Consider the following 7,262-nt stretch of genomic DNA (forward strand, 5'->3'; position numbering starts at 1 on the left):
ATGAGGGATGCACAGCAAAGAGGTGATAGAGAAAGCAGGAATGCACCACTATTTTTAGCCAAATAATAAGACCTAGGATGTAGTATAAGGTTTTAGAGTGAGGTCTCTGCTCAAAGCCATGCATGGTATGAGGTATGGCTGGTAGAGATGCCCACTGTTCAGGTCCCTTGTAGGCTTTCATTCACATAGAACTACTACCACCAAATTAAAAGAAAAGGTTTAATGTACTCTACAGGCCTTTGAGGGTGAAAAATTCCAGCAATGAACCATTTTCAAGTTCACCTGATTGCTGAGTTCCTAAGGAAGAAGAGGGAAAGAAAGACAAAGGAGAGATGAGCAGGGCTCCCTTCAAGAGACAGGTGAGTTTGGGCAAAGGTGAGACTACAGGGAAAAAGGAACAAAAGAAGGAAAACTGACTCTTGCAAAGGTACTGGGGGATAGTGGTATGCCAGGGATGGCTGTGGGGTGCTGGTGCAGAGACAGTGGGATTTATACCTGCAGATAGGATATACCTGGAGGAGAAATAGTCATGTTACCACAGGGAATTTCTGAAGCTTTTTGCCAAGAGTGTGTTCTTAACAGCACTGAAAATACGGCTGGATGGAGCAAGGACAGCCAGCATAAATCACCAGAGGGCAGCTCATTAACACCAGTGAGGGACACCACCCAGTATTTCAGCTGTTGTAAGGTGCTGTGCTCTATCTAGCAAGAGGGTTAAGATGCAGTGATGAATTGACCCTATTTAAAAAGTTTCCTTGTTTTTCTTCATGTGTCTGTTGGGATGGGCTGTTGTGATCACTCTGATTCTCTGAAAAACAAATGGGTTTGGAGGGCTCTGCCTATGCTGGGGGAAAATACTCTTTCCCTAAAGCCCTAAAGAGAAAAAGTCTTTTTCAGGGGCTTTTTTTTTTTTTAATCTGTGTGTTGAGGATATGAGGCTGCTTTGACATTTCTTTCTATGTCTGACTCCCTCCTGTCCTTCCCCAAGAACATATTTCCAAGCTGGTCAGACTCACACACATGTAAGTGAGGTGGCAGATGTGTTTCATGGGACGTGGGGGGCCCAAGCAGGGGCAGGAAACCAGTGCTGAGCTTTCTTAGGAGCATGTGCTTTGCTAGATACCAAAGAATCAAGTCATAACATTGCTGCTGTCTCTGCTTCCCAGACAGGAGCAGAAAAAGTTACACTTTTCTTAGGAAAAAAAAAAATTAGGATTTTAATGAGGATGCTGGAAAAGGTGTGGGTTGTCTTCTGCAGAGTTTCTTCCCATGGCTGAGGGAGGGTGAGAAAGGATGCCTGACTTTGCTCTAACAGTAATACCTAGGAGCCTCAGATAAAGCTCTCATTTAATTTTCTGTTTATGCATCAGATGGCTGCAGGCTTCCTAAGACTTTGAGCATCCTTCAAGGAAAGGTGTTTATTTGGGGCAGGTTGTTTTATAAGGTTGGTGGTTTGGGTTTTTTGTGAGATGGGGAGCAGCAGTGTCCAGAGGATCAGAGATGCTGGCAGTTTTAAAGAACAATTGGACTGAATGCCAGCAATGCTCACAAGTGCAGCTCCTAAATGCACGTAAATGTTTGTGGAAGAACTTCAGACTAATAAACACAAAGTGCTTGTTTGTTTCTTTTTTTATAAACAAAGAACACTAAAGGAAAATTAACATGATTGGAGAAAATAAGGAGATGAACTTGAACAGCTTGCTGCAGTAAATGGATTTTGTCAGCTTTAATGTATGTGCCAGTGACACTTCAGGTATAAATGAGGACTTGAGAAGCTCTTAAATCTGAAGATGGAAGCTGATGAAACGTGATATTCTTCTTGTATTTAAATTAGGCTTAGCAACTACTAGATGATCACTTAAACCCTATCTGAGCCATCATTCCCATGTCTTAATAGTCCTTATTTTCTCCAGCTATTTTGAAGGAATTTATTGCTATTGTCCTATTAAGCACCTTCACTGAATTCTTTTTTGGGTAAGTGTTGGTAACTTTGGATAAAGGTAAAAATCAAGATCTCTGTGTGAAGATAAAAGATGACCATATTTTGCCCAGAACAAATAAATAGAGAAAAACCTCACATGCAGTGTAAACATTTCAATGTAATTTGATAATAATTCTTTTTTGCTAAAACAAACAAGCCATCAAGTATTGTTACATGTGTGTTGCCTCTATATGATGTGTTTATGGAGAAGTGAAGATTTTCCAGGCCTGCTCTGTTTAGTTCAGCTTCGCTCCACTGATGGTGAGACCTTTTATTTTTCACAGATATTTTCTTTGCATTCATAACACTATTCATGTCTTTGAGGAGAGGCAGGAAGGGGATAAATATCTGCTGCAACCTAAATGACAGCACGGTTTGTTGGTACAGAATAAAAGCCTGAAGTTTTTCAGCATGCAGTGAATAGATCAATGAGTATTTAGAAGCAGAAAGAGCCTGCCTGGTTATCCAGGCTCATCCCTGCAGGCTGCAAGTTGTGAGTGGTTCAGCTACCTGTCCTTGTGGTAGAACTTCTTTTTCCCCTCTTGCAATTAAGTCAGGACAGGGGCCTGTTTGAAAGCACAAAGCTTTTTCACTGCTTTTTGGAGACAAATGCCTGTTGGCTGACTGAGAATGTGTTTGGGTCAGCCCCTGGGGCTGCAGGTGCTGCAGATAGAGAAGCCAGCCTGCCCTGGTTGATGCCTCTCCCCCTGGACATCCCTGTACCTCCCACCCTGCTCCAGCCAAGAGCAGTATGGTCAGCAAAGGGTGGCCACTCACACTGTGCTTAGCTGCAGGATTGCTCCAGGGGGAGGAGGAGGGGAGGTGAAGGGCTCTGACCTCTCCAGACAGCAGAACTGCTGCCAAGAACTGATGTACTAATAGGTCCAGGTGCCATGGCCATGCTCACCCTTCTTTTGAGGCAAACAACAGTGCACGTCCAACACAAAGGAATTTTTCATATAAGCGTACATAAATCTGCCAGGCAAGAGGATGAAGAGAAACTTTTTGAGATCCTTACTTAGGAGCAGGATCTGTCTAAGCCATTGACATACTTCTCCAGAGAAACATGCCTTTTTCTCAGCTAAATAAAACACAGAAATAATTCCTAGTGCAGTGTTTGGGTCATTGTTCAGATCTGAAGCACTTTTTTTGTGGCCCCTTGATCTGGATTTAGAAACTACAAACTCCGTGAATGTCCATGTCTATGATGGCATTTCTTCCCCCCCACTCACAGCTCTCTGATCCCTAAATATTACTGTCTTCCAGGAGAACTGGTTGAAATTTTAAGTTGCTGAAAACAAGGCATAGGATAGTTCTGCTGCTTGGCACAGGCTGTGGGTTGCCCAATTTATGCTTCATGCTCCCTGGGGAAGTGGCAGCAGGTATCCTTTGCCTGTGTGACAGAGCTGGGAAAGATGAGATGCTCTTAGTCCTGAAGAATTCAAACAGGGAGCCAAAGATAACTGAGGATTTTCACCTTGCACTCTCTGTACACACTCTCCCAATGCTGTAGAGAAAGTTTAGAGCAGGGGTAGATGAACTGAGCTTGTAGAGAGTCAAGATTTAATTCTGAACCCAGCACAGGGTACATGAACCATGTTCTTTGCTCTGTAATGATTTCTAATTACTAGAACCATTCACTCTTATTCTACTTGTTAAAATTTTTAGCTTAGAGCTCCTCTGTTACAGAATGGTCCTAGAAGAAGTATTTTATTTGCAGTTGCTTAACATTAACAAACAAATTACCTGTCCCTGCTCTTTGCAATGGTAACCTAGCAAGGACAGCATTTGCCATAAACTACTTCTGTGCTAGTTGCTTTCAGTAAGACTTTCATCAGATTAGAGGCTCAAATGAGGTTTTGCTCTGTCAGCAGGAGGAGTTAAAAGAAACTGGCTTGTAAACAATGAACAGTTATGCTGGGAATTAACTTCCAAGGAGAGGACAAACTCCTTCAGAATATAACCAGGAGGAAATTAATGTTAGGCAAATGGATAAGGTTTCTCACAACCATGTCCTTGTCAACCAGAACGCTCAATTTCCCTTGTCCATTTTGCAGTTGAAATTTTTACTTCTCTTCCAGCAAAACTCCAACATGTCAAGTCCCTGCACAGTATAAGCACATGGATTTTATGGCCTTCACAGTATCACCGTTGCTTTTTTTTTCCTGTTTTAAGAGTAGAGGAAAAAGGAAAATTGTGAAGAAGGAGCCTAATTAGAGAAAATGGGCTTAATTTGGGAGCCACAGGTACCTCTTTTGTAAGCTTTTGTTGAGCTTGTGCCCACAGTAAATTTATACAAGCTTTAGAGTGATGGTAAATCTCTGTTTGCTATGGCCTGCTTTAAATGGGGAGCTTTCAGCACTACTTTGCTCATAGCTAAGGACACAGATGAGGTAATAAAACCAACAAGTCCTGGGAAATACCCACTCAGCTGTGAGAAACATTTCCTTGAACCCCCCTGGTTTTTTGGATCCATATAAAACAGCTTTTATTGTTTCAATAAGATGCATGGTAGCTACATCACTGTGGGTTTAACAAGGGCTGTTGTGAGGTTTGATTCCTCAACTCTTTGCTGCCTTCTCCCTTGCCAGTTGGGCATTTCAGGCCTCTTTCAAAAAGAATGCCATTTGTTATCACAATTTCATCTTGCAGGTCCTAATTGTGGAAGGTTTCACTGTGAGAATTGAATGCTGATTGAACTGAGCCGCCCCAGCTGAATGAAGCGTGACCTGTGTACCCCTCTCCATTGAACGGGAGTCACTCAGGTGAATTACTATTAAAACAGGAAAAATCAAAGCAATGCAATCACATTTACAAACTGTAGCTATGTTTGATGGAGGAATCTAATTAGACAACCAGAATGTAGTGTTGTGGCTTGCACAGTGCTGAGGTGGAGCCGGAGCGAACTCTCCTGACAGGCCCACTTTTCAACAGGGCCAGTTCACATTGAATGTGATGAGTGTGTGGGTTCCTCTGTGACACCCCTCACCAAAGAGGGGTGCCAGGAGCAAGTCAAATTGTGATGGCACACTACTGCTTGCTAGCAGCAGCATGTGTGCTTTTACCCCAGTTGGGGACAGGAATAATGTGCCATGACCTGAGAGGTTGAACCAAGGCTACACCTTTGGCAATCCCACTGTCCAAACTACACAGGAATTACACATCCACTTGATCTAGAGAGGTGAGAAACACCTGTCACTTGAAGGAGCTTCAGCTGGATGGTGAATGTTTCTGCCTGGATCTCTTTCCTTAGGAAAAAGGCCTGCTAATAGTCTTAGCTGATACCAGTCATAGCCTAGCAGCTCTGGAATTACCATTTTGAGAGCCTCAGTTAGGTCTCTGGTGTCACCCTAATGACTAACACATTAGCAGCTCTGAAAATCCATGTGCAAAGGAATTACCTGCCTAAAGAGCCCTGTTTTGTGTTAGTGTCCAAGAGCTGAGAAACAACTACTGAATGTTTAGTGTCTTGTCATCTCTAGACCACCACCGTAAAAGTGGAGTAAATTATAGCTGCTGGATAAGAATGCATGGATTGATTGAACAGGGTGAGAGGTCTCTGTGTGGTTTGTATTAAATTTGTTATGCCTTTTAGCAAGCATGCTGGAGTTGCATGGGAAGCAATCTTGGCATGGGATGGGGATGACCAATGGCACTTCACAGTCTTGTGCCACTGAAGAACTGCAAATTCTTTCTGTCTGCAGAAGAAAAAGCCACAAACCCCAAATCAAAATTCATATCCCTGCTAAATACTAAAATTCCCCCTCAGCCTAGGATGGCAGTAACAGCTCCCAGGTGAATCTGAATGCTGAAAAAAACCTCTGGCACTGAAATTCAGCCCCCCCACTGGTATGGACAACTGAGTTTCCTTTCTGAACAACCAAATGGCTATGCTTCCCTGAGACAGGGGAGGTGACAGTCTTCCCCCCTCCAAAAAAATGAGGTTTGAGCATGGCACTGATTTTATTAAAATATTTGGCTCTTTAAAAAAAGTTTACCAGTCAGGCTTCAGCCTAAAAAGCAGATGTGGTAGATATAAATGAAATATAAATAGTAAAGAGCTCAACAGTGACAGATGGGCTGAGCCCAGGCTCTGGAGGCAACTCAAAAAAAATAATCTGATTGAAAAGTTGAAAGAATTAAGACTTCTTACATTTGCAGACAAAACTGGAGTCAATTAATATATTTCTTTATTTTTAAAATAAAAGTTCAGTTAAGATTTCCTTACCTTCAGTAAAAAATAGAAGCTGCTCTGGCAGGTTTTTTTTTTTTGTTTGTTTTTGGTTTTTTTTATTGTCTTTTAAAATAAAACCTCCTCATCTGAGCACAGCATTAGTAACTACTGTAATTCTGAAAAAAAAAAAAAAATTTGAGGAAATGTTTGTAAGGTCTCAACAGACTCAAGGCAAGATTGATTTGGGGAAATGACAAATGGCCATTAATCCAGGAAACTGTGGCCCTTTAATGAAATGGCTTAAAGAGCAGCACAGGAAAAGATGATCAAAGGCAGATCCTTTCATAGTAACTACAAATGTGGAGCAGAGATAAGAAGAGTGAACAAGTGTCTGATTGCCTTTTACAATGAGATTATTACTGTGTGTGATCATTAGATATGAATGAGGTCTTTTAATCACTGTATCTAGGTCTGGACATTGCCCATCGGCTGAATTCTAACAGAGGTGTGGTGTAATTTATTTAATATTAATAAAGATATTCCGTCCCTCACCAAATAACTCACTATCTGTTTTGACTTGCAGACCTTGCAGAGCAGTGGGATGGTGCTGTCTGCCAGCTTCTGGCCATTCTTTTGGCTAGTGAATGAATAATGAAACCTTTACCACTTTGAAATTTCTGCAGAGCAGCAATCTGCAAGTTCCTCATGGAGCTACCTCTGTGCAAATCTCATCCTTTATCCCTCACTTCCTTGAACTGTGCATTTGCTACAAGGCACTCTGTGAAATCTTGAATTTTGCCATCATAAGCTGCTGTACACAGCTGGGCTCTGTCACACTGGTAACTACTGGTGTATCAGGGACTACTGGATTTCTAGGTGCTATGGGGTCCTGCCCCATTCTCACCTTTCCACTTTGCAGCTGCCCAGATTTTCCTTACAACTGGCTATTCCACCAGTTGTGCAGCACCCTGTGCCAGTGTGTATTTCTGTATGAGGACATTTCTGATGCATATGACAACGTGTCTCATGCACGCTTCTCCTGGGCCTCTGATGGATGGCAGACATCCTGATTACTAATTTTTTTTTTATCCAACTGCTATTCAAATT

General features: G+C 42.2%; 1 long non-coding RNA gene across 1 annotated transcript; it reads left to right on the plus strand.

Moving 5' to 3' along the window:
• The first annotated feature begins 238 nt into the window (after positions 1 to 238).
• LOC143693824 (uncharacterized) lies at positions 239 to 6,888 on the plus strand. Its single transcript, XR_013181804.1, has 3 exons — positions 239 to 359; positions 4,634 to 4,746; positions 6,739 to 6,888. It is a non-coding gene; the product is annotated as an uncharacterized LOC143693824 (long non-coding RNA).
• The last annotated feature ends 374 nt before the right edge of the window (positions 6,889 to 7,262 follow it).

Source organism: Agelaius phoeniceus, chromosome 4 (genome assembly GCF_051311805.1).
Source record: "Agelaius phoeniceus isolate bAgePho1 chromosome 4, bAgePho1.hap1, whole genome shotgun sequence".
In the NCBI taxonomy this organism is placed as follows: domain Eukaryota; kingdom Metazoa; phylum Chordata; class Aves; order Passeriformes; family Icteridae; genus Agelaius; species Agelaius phoeniceus.